This window comes from Hypanus sabinus, chromosome 1, assembly GCF_030144855.1.
Source record: "Hypanus sabinus isolate sHypSab1 chromosome 1, sHypSab1.hap1, whole genome shotgun sequence".
Classification (NCBI taxonomy): domain Eukaryota; kingdom Metazoa; phylum Chordata; class Chondrichthyes; order Myliobatiformes; family Dasyatidae; genus Hypanus; species Hypanus sabinus.
Window position 1 is genome coordinate 188,915,837 of NC_082706.1, and position 13,911 is coordinate 188,929,747.

The following is a 13,911-nucleotide window of genomic DNA, read 5'->3' on the forward strand; positions in this document are numbered from 1 at the left end:
ATCTGTTTATTGAATTTGGCTAAATCAATAGGAAGAAAAGAACCAAGAACGGAAAATATAGAATATCCCTTAACCTCACTACATTCCAAATTTACCCACTGTGGGCACACAGGTGAATCCAAATCTAGTTTCCAGTACATTAGGTTACGAATATTATTTGCCCAATAATAAAATCTAAAGTTAGGTAAAGCTAGACCACCATCTTTTTTAGACTTTTGTAATTGCCTTTTGCTTAACCTAGGATTTTTATTTTGCCAAACAAATGAGGAAATCTTTGAATCAATATTATCAAAAAAAGATTTAGGAATAAAAATTGGTAAAGCTTGGAATAAATATAAAAATTTCGGTAAAATCATCATTTTAATAGCATTAATCCGACCAACTAATGATAAAAATAAGGGAGACCATCTAGTAGTAAGTTGCTGAATTTGATGAAGCATAGGTAAAAAATTCAGTCCAAATAAATCTTTATATTTCTTGGTGATTTTTATACCTAAATAGATAAAGTTATCAGTAACAACTTTAAATGGCATCCTATCACTCAATAAAGTTTGCGCGTTTAAAGGGAATAACTCACTCTTATCTAAGTTTAACTTATAACCAGAAAAACTACCAAATTGAGCCAACAAGGATAAAATAGCAGGAATAGACCTACTAGGATTAGAAATATATAACAACAAATCATCAGCATAAAGCGATAATTTGTATAACTTCTCATTACGGGTAATACCAAAAATATTAGGAGACTCACGAATAGCAATAGCTAAAGGTTCTAATGCAATATTAAATAATAAAGGACTTAAAGGACAACCTTGTCTCGTACCACGAGATAATTGAAAAAAAGAGGATCTATAATTATTTGTAAGAACAGAAGCAACAGGTTTATAATATATTAATTTAATCCATGATATAAAATTAGGACTAAAATTAAAGTTTCTCAATGCATTAAATAAATATGTCCATTCAACTCTATCAAAGGCTTTTTCAGCATCTAATGAGATAACACATTCTGGGGTTGTAGATGATGAAGTATAAATTATGTTAATCAATTTTCTAATATTAAAAAAGGAATATCGATTCCTAATAAAACCAGTTTGATCTTCTGAAATAATCTGTGGTAATACCTTTTCTAATCTAATGGCTAAAATTTTTGTAAGAATCTTAGAGTCTACATTTAATAATGATATAGGGCGATAAGATGCACATAAGGTAGGATCTTTATCTTTTTTAAGAATTAGAGAGATAGTAGCTTCATAAAACGATTGAGGTAATCTCTTCTTAACAAACGCATCATTAAAGATTTCACATAGCCAAGGAGAAAGCAATAAAGAAAAAGTTTTAAAAAATTCTACAATAAAACCATCAGGACCAGGAGCTTTCCCTGAATTCATTGATGAGATAGCCTCTCTTATTTCATCCATAGAAATAGGAGCATCAAGCAAGCTACAATCTTCATCTATCAGTTTAGGAATATTCAAATTATTAAAAAAATTATCCATCGTAAACCGGTCACCGTCAAATTCTGATTGATATAAAGATTTATAAAAATCTTGAAAAGTGTTATTGATTTCTTTATAATCAGTAGTTAAATTACCGTCTTGTTTACGAATTTTAATAATTTGTCGCTTAGTCGAAATAGCTTTTAATTGATTAGCTAACAATTTACCAGTTCGATCACTATGAATATAAAATTGAGCCCTAGTCTTAATTAATTGATTCTCAATTGAAGAAGATAATAATAAACTATGTTCCATTTGAAGCTCAACTCTCTTCTTATAAAGTTCTTTGGTAGGAGTAACGGAATAAATCTTATCAATTTCTTTAATTTTATCCACCAATAAAGCTATATCTGAATATCTTTGTTTTCTTTTACCAGCGGAATATGAAATAATTTGTCCACGAATAAAAGCCTTGAAAGAGTCCCAAAGTATTCCTTTATCAATCTCTTCATTATAGTTTGTTGAAAAAAATAAGTCAATTTGTTGTTTTATGAAGGTAATAAATTCTGGATCTTGAAGTAAAGTAGCATTAAGTCTCCAAGATCTAGTATTGATAGAAGAATCCGAAATCTTGATAGATAACTTCAGAGGCGCATGATCCGAAATAGCAATAGAATCGTATTTACAATCAATAACATCTGTTAATAAACGATGATCAATAAGAAAGTAATCAATTCTAGAATAACTATGATATACATGTGAAAAAAATGAAAATTCTTTACCTTTAGGGTTCAAAAACCGCCATATTTCAGTAATTCCAGAATCAACCATAAAAGAATTAATAAGTAAAGCTGATCTATTCGGAAGAGTTCGAATAGGTTTAGATCTATCCATCGAAGGATTCAAACAACAATTAAAGTCTCCACCCATAATCAACATATATTCATTCAAATTAGGAAGAGAAGTAAATAACCGTTTAAAAAATTCAGGACAATCAAAGTTTGGAGCATAAATATTAACTAAAACAACTTTCCGATTAAAAAGTGAACCAGTTATCAACAAAAATCTACCCTGTGGATCAGAAATAATTTCATAATGTGTAAACGAAATTGAGGCGTCTATAAAAATAGACACACCCCTAATTTTAGCGGTACAATTTGAGTGAAATTGTTGACCTTTCCAGAACCTAAAAAAACGTTGATTATCCTCCCTCCTAATGTGGGTCTCCTGTGCAAAAATAATATTAGCGTTCAATCTATGGAATACTTTAAATATTTTTTTACGTTTAATCGGATGATTTAAACCATTAGTATTCCACGAGATAAAGTTAATAGATTTATCCATCATACCAATATTAATTGTGTGTATCATAAAAGGTTAAAAAAACACATAACCCACAATTTAGGAAGAAGGAAAATTGATTCAGGAGCAACCGGAGATCCTGACACCTCAACAATATTAACAATTTAAAGTCAGCCCATAAACTAAAAGCAAAAAAATAAAAAGCAAAAGCATGAAAAAAGATCCCTCCCCCCTCCCCCCACCCTTTGAAAGAAAGCCAAGCGGCAGGCGCATAAACTAATACTAATATTACCCCCATTTCAAGATGGCAGCTCCATAAGAAAATTTTTTAAGAAAAAACTATATAACACCCCAATTAAAATATAGAGTTGCAAAAAAAAATATATATATATATATATACCTACATATATATACATATATATACATACACATACACATACACACCCATATCAGACAAATCAAAAAAAAACTAAAATAGTAAAACCAGAAAGATCATTAATAAAAAAAAATGCACATTAAAGTTTAAAAATGTGATACACCTTTAAAAAAGAATTTCCATATTCAGATACAAAGATGACGTTTCACAAGCCAAGACTTATGGGAAGAAGAAACGACATTTTGAGAAAGCCATATTACAAAATATGAATATAAATTCAGCAATCTAATGAGAAAATATAGTAAAAAAAGTTATCAAAATAGAATATTTTTATATAAAAAAAAAGATTTAATAGACACTACAACATATTTAAAAAAAAAACTAAAGAAAAAGAATTCAAAACCTTTGTTCCATTTCTAAATACAGGCAAGCAAATAAACGCTTATAAAAAGTAAAGACTTATGGGAAGAAGAAACGACATTTTGAAAAAAATAATTCATTATTACAAAATACAAACGTATATAAAAAAAGGATATTATAAAGATTAAAACAGCATCTATAAGCAATAATAATAGTAAAAAAAAAAGACCCAGACCCATAGTTCAAAATAAGAAGTTATAACCCAACTTCCAGGGTTAAAACTTAAAATGAAATAACATCCTCTCTCCAAAAAAAAAAAATCTTCAATGTAACTCATAGTTCAAGTTGCACTAGAGGATCGATATTCTTCAACAAATTTCTTCGCTTCTTCAGGAGTGATAAAAAAGTGTAGACTGTTGTCGGGCAGCACCATTCTAAGCTTCGCTGGATACATTAAAGCTTGTTTAAAACCAAACGAATGAATCTCTGCCATCACTGGTTTAAAAGCGATCCTGGCTTTCATAACTTCATACGAATAGTCTTCAACTATTCGAAATGAATAATTTCTGTAGGAGATCATACCTTTTTTACGAGCTAATCGAATTAGAAGCTCTTTCTCACGAGGATAATGAAGGCGAACAATCACCGCTCGTGGTTTATCAGACACAGACGAAAGCCTCGCAACTCTATGAGCGCGGTCAATAACAGGTTCATTTTTCAAACCTTCACCACCGAAAATTTCCCACAGTAATTTAGAGAAAAATTCAGTTAAATCACCGGACTCAACTTTTTCGGGAATTCCGATGATGCGCAAATTCTGTCTGCGAGAACGATTTTCAAGATCAGTAATTTTAAACTTGTACTGATCTAAAGTTTTAGCAGTCGACTCTATCTTCTTCTCTAACACTTCAATTGTACGTGCTTTTTCACAAATTGATTGTTCAAGAGTCGTGATCTTATTTCCATGCTGTTGAACCTCTAACGCCTGCGACTGAAACTTAGTTTCAAGCGATTTAACAACTCCTTCAAGATCGGATATTTTCGAAGTAATCCTCCTTTCCAAACTTAACAGTTTACTGTCCAATTTACCTTCTAGTCTGCCTTCCAGAGCCGCAAATTTAGCATCCAGTTTATTGTCCAATTTACTTTCCATAGCCGCAAATTTAACATCCAGTTTAGTGTCCAAAAGACCAACAATTGCGTCGATGGATAAAGGATCCTTAGCCGATTTCTTACTTGTAGCCATTTTAGGTTTGACAAGATTAGATCAACTATTATTTTAGGAAAAAAGGGTCAATCAAAGGTAGCAACTCATATGATTAAGTTCGAAAAGGTCTAATTAAAGGGTGATTATAGTTAAAAAAATAAAGAGCGCCTAAAAGGCAGATGCTTACGTCGCCATCTTGAAACTCCACCCCCTACAGTTGTAATCCAAGGGTAGTCATAGCCGAAGGGTGGTAGTGGGGATGAGCTCCCACTGCTAAATAGATGAATCTTCATGCCGTGCGTCTCAAACAGCCTCTGACAACCAAGTCCAACTCCTGGCCTTCACGTGCGGCATAGTTCTTATGCCCGGCGGAGCTGTTCTCACTGACAGGAGAAGGGGCAAAGGCAGGCCACTGGTGCCTTAAAACCAGTTGCTCCGGGATGATATGGCTTGTTAACCACGGATGGTAGCTCATGTAAGAGAGGGAAAACTCCGATTTCAAACCTCCACTGCCTTGCGCTATACCCGCTCACGGGAAGGACTTTGGGAGTAAACCCTGAGGAAAAATCCGGAGTCGGAATCCCGAAGGCGGCTGACTGCTGTAATCAGCACCGGCACGGCAACTCCTGCGATGCTGCTGGCACCAAACTGTATCAACTTCCATCGTTCCTTTGGACCAGTCGTCAGCATGGAGAGGGGGGTCCCACTGCATGGGCAACAGACGGATCTCCATATCAATTCTGCCCAGCTTGCGCGCTGGAGAGGCCACTCCCGCTGACTACCAGAGGCACAGTACCCATGGTCAACTACGACCGACGGAGGCCACACCATGGAGAGCATTTTAACCAGTTGCATCACCGCCTGGTTTGGAGAGGCCACTGCACAGGATCGGAAAAAGCTGCAGAAAGTTGTAAACTCAGCCAGCTCCATCAAAGGCACTCGCCTGGCCAGCATCCAGCACACCTTCAAAAGATGATGCCTCAGTAAGTCTACATCCATCATTAAGGACACTCATCACCAAGGACATGCCCTCTTCTCATTGCTACCATCATGGAGGAGGTACAGGAGCTTGAAGACACACACCCAATATTTCAGGAACAACTTTTGTCACTGGGTTTGGATATGGCCCAAGTGCAGAGTGAGAGACACTGAAGCGGGTTGATAGTTCACAGACTTTAAAGTGAACAGTGTTAAAGGGGAAACAGAACAATAAGCACTAGGCCAAACAGGGCCACTAACTGAAACTCTCAAATGGAAAAGTGAAACCCACACTGCGTCTGAAAAGAACAACTAAAATATAAAATGAATACTGTTAGTCTTCAGAGTCAGTTGACTTGACCGTCCAATTTCTCAGGCAAAGCTGAATACAAACAGGCAGCGAAGCGTTACTGTGCTGTGTCCAAGTCTCGACAAACACTATGACGACAAGTATGGAGTTAATTACTACCACAATGAAATAATAATTAGCTGACACGTGCATATTCACAAGCGCAGCCAAATCTGTGGATGTGACATTTCTACTCATCCGCCATTAGATTTCTGAATGGACATTGAATCCCTGAACACTTCTTCAGTAATTTTCCTCTATTTTTGCACTGCTAACTTTACTTTACTTTTATTGTCACCAAACAATTGATACTAGAGTGTACAATCATCACAGCGATATTTGATTCTGCACGCTCCCTAAAGTACAAATCGAAGTAAATATAATAAAAAATTAAATTATAAATCATAATTAGAAAATAGAAAAGGGAAAGTACGGTAGTGCAAGTCAGGTCCAGATATTTGGAAGGTACGGCCCAGATCCGGGTCAGGATTTGTTCAGTCTTATCACAGTTGGAAAGAAGCCCAAATCTGGCCGTATGAATCTTCAAGCTCCTGAACCTTCTCCCGGAGGGAAGAGGGACAAAAAGTGTGCTGGCTGGGTGGGTTGTGTCCTTGATTATCCTGGCAGCACTGCTCTGACCACGTGTGGTGTAAAGTGAGTCCAAGGATGGAAGATTGGTTTGTGTGATGTGCTGGGCTATGTTCACGATCTTCTGCAGCTTCTTCTGGTCTTGGACAGGACAACTTCCATACCAGGTTGTGATGCACCCTAGAAGAATGTTTTCTACGGTACACCTATAAAAATTAGTGAGGGTTTTAGGGGACAGGCCAAATTTCTTCAGATTTCTCAGGAAGTAAGTGCGCTGGGGGGCCTTCTTGGCAGTGGACTTTGCTTGGTTAGATGAAGTCAGGTCATTTGTGATATTCACCCCGAAGAACTTAAAGCTTTTGACCTGTTCCACCTGCGCACCACCGATGTAGATGGGGTTGTACGGTCTGCTACTCCTTCTGAAGTCAACAACCAATTCCTTCATCTTGCTGACGTTGAGGGATAGGTTATTGTCTTCGCATCATGCCACCAGGTTCTTAATTTCCTCTCTGTACTCAGACTCATCATTACCCAAGATGCGGCCTACAATTGTGGTGTCATCAGCAAACTTATATATTGAGTTCGATGGAAACTTGGCTACACAATCATGGGTGTACAGTGAGTACAGCGGGGGGCTGAGTACACAGCCTTGTGGGGCACCGGTGCTCACAGTGATTATAGAGGAGAGCTTGTCCCCTATTTTTACAGCCTGGGTCCTGTCTGTGAGGAAGTTGAAGATCCAGCTGCAGACCTGAGTGCTAAGACCCATTTTCTGGAGCTTAGGAATCAGTTTATTTGGAATGATGGTATTAAAGGCAGAACTGTAGTCAATGAAAAGGAACCTTACATATTTGTCTTTATTCTCCAGGTGTTCTGAGGAGGAATGTAGTGTCAGAGAGATGGCATCTGCTGTTCACCTGTTGCTCCGGTAGGCGAATTGCAAAGTGTCGAGGTTGACCGGTAGGTTATGGTTGATGTGTGCCATAACCAATCACTCGAAGCACTTCTTAGCAATTGATGTCAGAGCCACAGGTCGGTAGTCATTCAGGCATGCCACCTTGCTTTTCTTCGGCACCGGGATTATCGTTGCCTTCTTAAAACACGAGGGGATCTTAGACTGAAGCAGGGAGGAGTTGAAGGTGTCAGCAAACACTCCAGCTAGCTCGCTTGCACAGGCCCAAAGAACCCGTCCCGGGACGCCATCTGGGCCCATCACCTTCCTTGGATTTATCTTCAGGAAGGCTCTTCTAACGTCTTCCTCAGTGACAATGAATCTCGATGCCACTAGGTCTGGTTCATCCAGAGGGGGCGGGACGCTCCTCTTCTGTTCGAATCTTGCATAGAATAAGTTAAGTTCATCAGGAAGAGAAGTGCTACAGTTATTGATATTCCCAGCCTTTTCTTTGTGCCCAGTGATCTCATTTAGACCCTGCCATAGTCTACTGGCATCCCTCTGGTTAGCCTGGGCTTCCAACTTGGCTCTTTATTGATATTTCTCGATATTGCCTCTTGGTGCCCTTAATGGCTTTCTGGAGTTCACGCCTGGATTCCATGTAGCGACTGGTATCCCCAGACCTAAAAGCCACAGCTCTAGTCTTCAAAAGGGACTGGACCTCATAATTCATCCAAGGTTTCCAGTTAGGGAATACCCGGATCACCTGGCGAGACACACAGACCCCTGTGCATTTCCAGATAAAGTCCATGACAGCTGAGTCTTACTCATCAAGGTTAGCTGCCGAGTCCTTGAACATCAGTCCACCGATTCAAAACAGTCACAGAGGTCCTCATCCGTTTCCTCTGTCCAACGTGACACCACTTTTGACACCGTGACCTCCCGCTTCAGTTTCTGTTTGTAAGCCGGGAAGAGGAGTACTGCTGATGGTCCAATTTTTCGAAGTGAGGTCATTGGATGGAACGGTAGGCATCCTTGACTGCTGTGTAGCAGTGGTCAAGTATATTTGGGCCTCTAGTGGAGCAGGAGACATGTTGGTATAAATTCAGCAGCGCTTTTCTGAGGTTGGCCTGGTTAAAGTCCCCGGCTGTAATGAGCAAAACCTCCGGATACCTGGTCTCAAGTTCACTGATGTTGGCATACAGTGTATTCATAGCACACTCCACGTCCGCCTGGGGGGAATGTAGACCGCTGTCAGTATGACCGAGGTGAATTCCCGTGGCAGATAATAGGGACGACACTTCACCGACAGATGTTCCAGGTCCGGACTGCAGGAGCTTGTCAGTACCACTGTATCTGAGCACCACGCAGTGTTGATCAGTAGGCAGACTCCACCTCCCTTCGTCTTGCCCGAAGATGCCGTGCGGTCCATCTGATGGATCGAAAATCCCTCTGGTCGGGTGGCACAGTCGGGGGTGGCTGGGGAGAGCCAGGTCTCTGTGAAACAGAATACACAACAGTTCTGCATCTCCCTGCAGTAGGCGAGTCTCCCTTTAAGATCATCCACCTTGTTCTCTATGGCTTGCACATTAGCTGGTAAAATGGTGGGCAGAGGGACCCTAAAGCCCCTCTGCTTCAATCTGACCAGTAGCCACCTCTTTTCCCACACTTCCTCAGTAAATAGTGCATCTTTCCAGGTTTCCATCGATGCAGTGTGTTGTTGGCAGCTCTTTGAGGTTGGTGGACGCGTCCCACAGGGATTGATCGGCGGATCACATCGCCGGGTGCTCCAGGTCGGGCCGAGTGACGGGGAGGCTCCACTGCCACTTACAACTGCCGGGGGCCCGGGCTGTCGATCAGGTTGGGCCCCGAAGCTGACACTTAATCTTGGAGGGCCGGGCTGCCGGCTGAAACAAGTCTGTGAACTGAGTCATGGTTGCGGAGGCCTCCGCTCCAGCCGAGCCCCAGGCTCGATTTCCGAGGTCGGCGGCGGAGGCCTGACTTTCGGCAGCTGTGGACGGCCACCATCGGGAATCTATTTTGGTCGCTCCGGGGAAGCGTCTGGGGTACCTTGAGGTCTCTGACGTCACTTCTGTGTGGTCGTCTGCTTCGGAGAGGTGCTGGTCGGAATGGGCCACGTCTCCAGGCGCTCCGACACGTCTCCAGGAATGGGGCGGACCTCGGACCAGGCCTCGATGATCGGGTCCAGATGTGGTCCGGAGTTGAAGCAATTCTGGTGCATCAGTGATCTCCAGCTGGGTCAGTAGCTTCACCAGGGTGTTGTTGATCTTGCTAGATGTAGCAAATTGGAGGTTTAGAAGGGTTTCTCGGGTATAGGATAGTGTAGAGGGCAGTTTGCTTGGGAGAGCACGTGCAGAGTCGCCAGTTACCAGCGCCATCTTAATAGCATATTCAATTGAATTATACTATTTGTAATTTAGATTTTTTTATTATTATGTATTGCAATGTACTGCTGCCACATAACAACAAATTTCATGACATATGCCAATGATATTAAACCTGCTTCTAATTCTGAATTGTCTGATCAGGTGTGTAAAGAATAAGAGCAGAAATTGCTGACCCCTCCTTGGAAATAGCTCCAGCAAGATCAGGGGTGATCTTCTACCTCAAACACCATTTTGCTTCATTATCATATCCCCTGAATGCATAAATCTATTAAAGGATATATTATTCTACTAGCAGTAATCTAATATGCATCTAGGAATTACACAATAGATTTTGTATTTTTAATCATTTATTTGGAGTCAAGTTCAGGGAAGGGGTAGATAATAAAATCTTCAGAAAAATCATCCATTGTTGAGACTCAATGAACTTCTGTTTGCAAGTGCTAAATTGCCTTATCTCAACAGACCATTCAAATCAACTGTTACGACCATATGGACAAACTTAACTCAGCCAATCAGAAAATCAGCAGGCAGGCAGGTTGTCCTTATGTTATGTCCACCAAGGTCCCATACCAGACTTGCAGGCTGTGATTTAAACTTGCCTCTCCGGCAGACAGCTGCTGAAAAATTTGAAGAACAGGATCAGATAAATTGGGTTTTAAAATTTGGCTAAAAATAACACAGTTGATGTGTCTTTCCCAACAGCTTTATCTACCCAGAAGGATTTTTTAAACATTTTTGAAATTTACTTTCCATGTTGGGCAGGTGGAATAACAGTGTTTTTTTTGTACCACATACAGAATGTTTATGCGTAGTGGAGGGGATGAATGCCTCTCTGTTATTCCTGTGTTTACGCCTTCCCTTCCCAATGAATGTACAGTATGTTATTACTCTGGTAATGTGGTGAACTACATATACCTGTATGGACACACCACCCCTGCTGACTGCTCCTGTGGCTCCTCCCACGGACCCCGGTATAAAGGCGATTGGGGACACCGCCTCGGCCTCAGTCTCCAGGATGTAGTGTGGTGGTCAATTGCTGCTTGTTCTTTCTTCCAGCCAATAAAAGCCTATATCTCGCCTCACGTCTCCAAGAGTTATTGATGGTGCTTCAGGTAATGTTCTTCATTCCTGGAAGTGTTCTACTGCACACACTGGACTTACACATTATACAGTCCAGAAGCTGAACACCTCAGCCTCACGAGGCAACCCATCCTCCTCAACTCAGTGATAGGGTTAATTTATGAAGAAAACCTGTAAGAATACATTCCCTGGATTTCAGTAAAGTTCACATCTAACAATTGGGTGAAAGTCAGATAATGGCAACCAGCAGTTCATTCATTAAGATTTTATTTCCATTAATGAACAAAAATCAGACTTTGAACCTCAAAGCCAAACCCCAACACTAATTTATCACCCCAAAACTTTGCATGACGTTTAACAATTCTTCCCCTTCAGTCAATTATATTGTTAAATTCAGAAATGCTACTCTCCAAAAAAAATCTTGTCCTTCTTTTTGTTTTAATTTCTTAAGTGCAAGATTTGCTAGTTTTGAACATTTCTAACTGGAATTACTCTTGAGGATATGGAGAGCAAGCTGTTGCCCATGCAGCAGGCTCCTATCTCCTCTCTGTGCAGCTGATGGATCCAAAGGAACTGCAAAGACTGATACAGTTTGGCACCAGCAGCATTGCAGGAGTTGCCAGTCAGCATTGAACTCAATTTAGGACCGCCTTAAAGACTGCTCTGGATTTTTATTTCTGAAGCCTTCCCCATGAGTGGATATAGTTGCAAGGCAGCATAGGTTTGCAATCACTTTTCCTTCCGCTACATAAGCTGCCAGCTATGGCCGATGAGCCCCATCTGCCTGAAGCGACCGGTTTTAAGGCGCCAATAACTTACCTTTGCCCCTTCTGTCAGTAGAGATGATTCTGCTGGGCTTAGTCGCCAAGCCACTTGCGAAGGCCAGGGGCTGGACTTGGTTGTCAGAAGCACTTTGAGATGTACGCCATTGGGAGTATTTAATAGGTAGTAGGAGCTTGTCCCCATCACCACGCCCAGCTATAGCAACCTTAAGGAAGTCTCTTATGATTGATTATTATTGATTCTAATATGATTCTGTTATGGTTTTCATGAGTATGCCTACAAGAAAATGAATCTCAGGGCTGTATATAGTGATATATATATGAATTTTGATAATAACTTTACTTTGAACCAGGAATTACAGAGAACTGTAATAATTTCTATAATACCCACCTATCCACTCGGAGTGCAAAAATGCCTCTAACCACAGTGTCCCCTCCCACCCGCCATCACTCTAACTTCGAGATAGATTGTTAATTAATGGTCATTTGCATTTCTATTGAAAAGTTGTTGTTGCGTCATTACTGATTTATATCCTTAGTACTTAATCATTGTTCTCCATTCACACAGATCTCATAGTCCACCCCTCTTTGGCCTATTGATCTGACATCTAAAGCCATCCTCATCATCGTGTGCATGTTCTCAACTGTTTCACTACATAGCCACACTGTTCTGAGCTCAGTATTTCAGGCCTTGTCAAATCTTAACTACAAGCTGAGAGACTTTATATGTTTCTTCTATTCTATTCATAATGTAGTGCTGGACAGCTAGTGGAGTTGCTACTTTGAATCTCCAGTGACCCTGTTTCCATCCTGAATGCCAATGCCACCTGTATGGAATTTGCACATTGTTTGTAGGGTTGTTCGCCAAGCCTGGGGGTGAGGTCACAAACGCTTTGTCAGCAGTTGAGATGAAATCATCAATGCACAATTGAGGGTTGTTTCTGCAGAGTGTTTGCACTTATGTTGGTCCAACCCATAAATGTAAATGCATATGCTCCACAGAAACAATACTCAATTGCACACTGGTGATGTCACCTCGACTGATGACAAAACGTTTGCGACCTTGCGAGGGGGGACATAGAGTCTGGGGATGTAGAGTTGGTATGGATAGAACTGAGAAATTCTAAGGGTAGAAAGACCCTAATGGGAGTTATCTACAGGCCCCCAAACAGCAGTCTGGATGTAGGGTGTAAGTTGAATGAAGAGTTAAAATTGGCATGTCGCCAAGGTAATGATAAAGTTGTCATGGGGGATTTCAACATGCAGGTAGACTGGGAGAATCAGAATGGTACTGGACCCCAAGAAAGGGTCCCAAGAAAGGGTCCCTAGTTTGTGGAGTGCCTCCGAGATGGATTCTTAGAACAGCTTGTACTGGAGCCTACCAAGGAGAAGGCAATTCTAGATTTAGTGTTGTGCAATGAACCGGATTTGATCAGGGACCTTGAGGTAAAGGAGCCATTAGGAGGTAGTGACCATAATATGATATGTTTTAACCTACAATTTGAGAAGGAGAAGGGAAAATCGGATGTATCAGTATTACAGTTGAACAAAGGGAACTATGGGGCTATGAGGGAGGAGCTGGCTAAAATTCAATGGAACAATATCCTAGCAGGGAAGACAGTGGAACAAAAATGGCAGGTATTTCTGGGAATAATGCAGAAGGTGCAGGATCGGTTCATTCCAAAGAGGAAGAAAGATCCTAAGGGGAGTAAGGCGCGGCCGTGGCTGACGAGGGAAGTAAAGGGCAGTATAAAAATAAAAGAGAAGTATAACAAAGCAAAGATGAGCGGGAAACTGGAGGACTGGGAAGCTAACAAGGAAGATAACAAAAAAGGCAATATGCCAAGAAAAAATGAGGTACGAAGGTAAACTAGCCAAGAATATAAAGGAGGATAGTAAAAGCTTCTTTAGGTATGTGAATAGCAAAAAAATAGTTAAGACCAAAATTGGGCTATTGAAGAAAGAAACCGGTGAACTTATTATGGGGAACAAGGAAATGGCAGACGAGTTGAACAGGTACTTTGGATCTGTCTTCACTAGGGAAGACACAAACAATCTCCCAGATGTAATAGTGGTCAAAGGAACTAGGGTAAAGGATGAACTGAAGGAAATTTATATTAGGCAAGAAACGGTGTTGGATAGACTGTTGA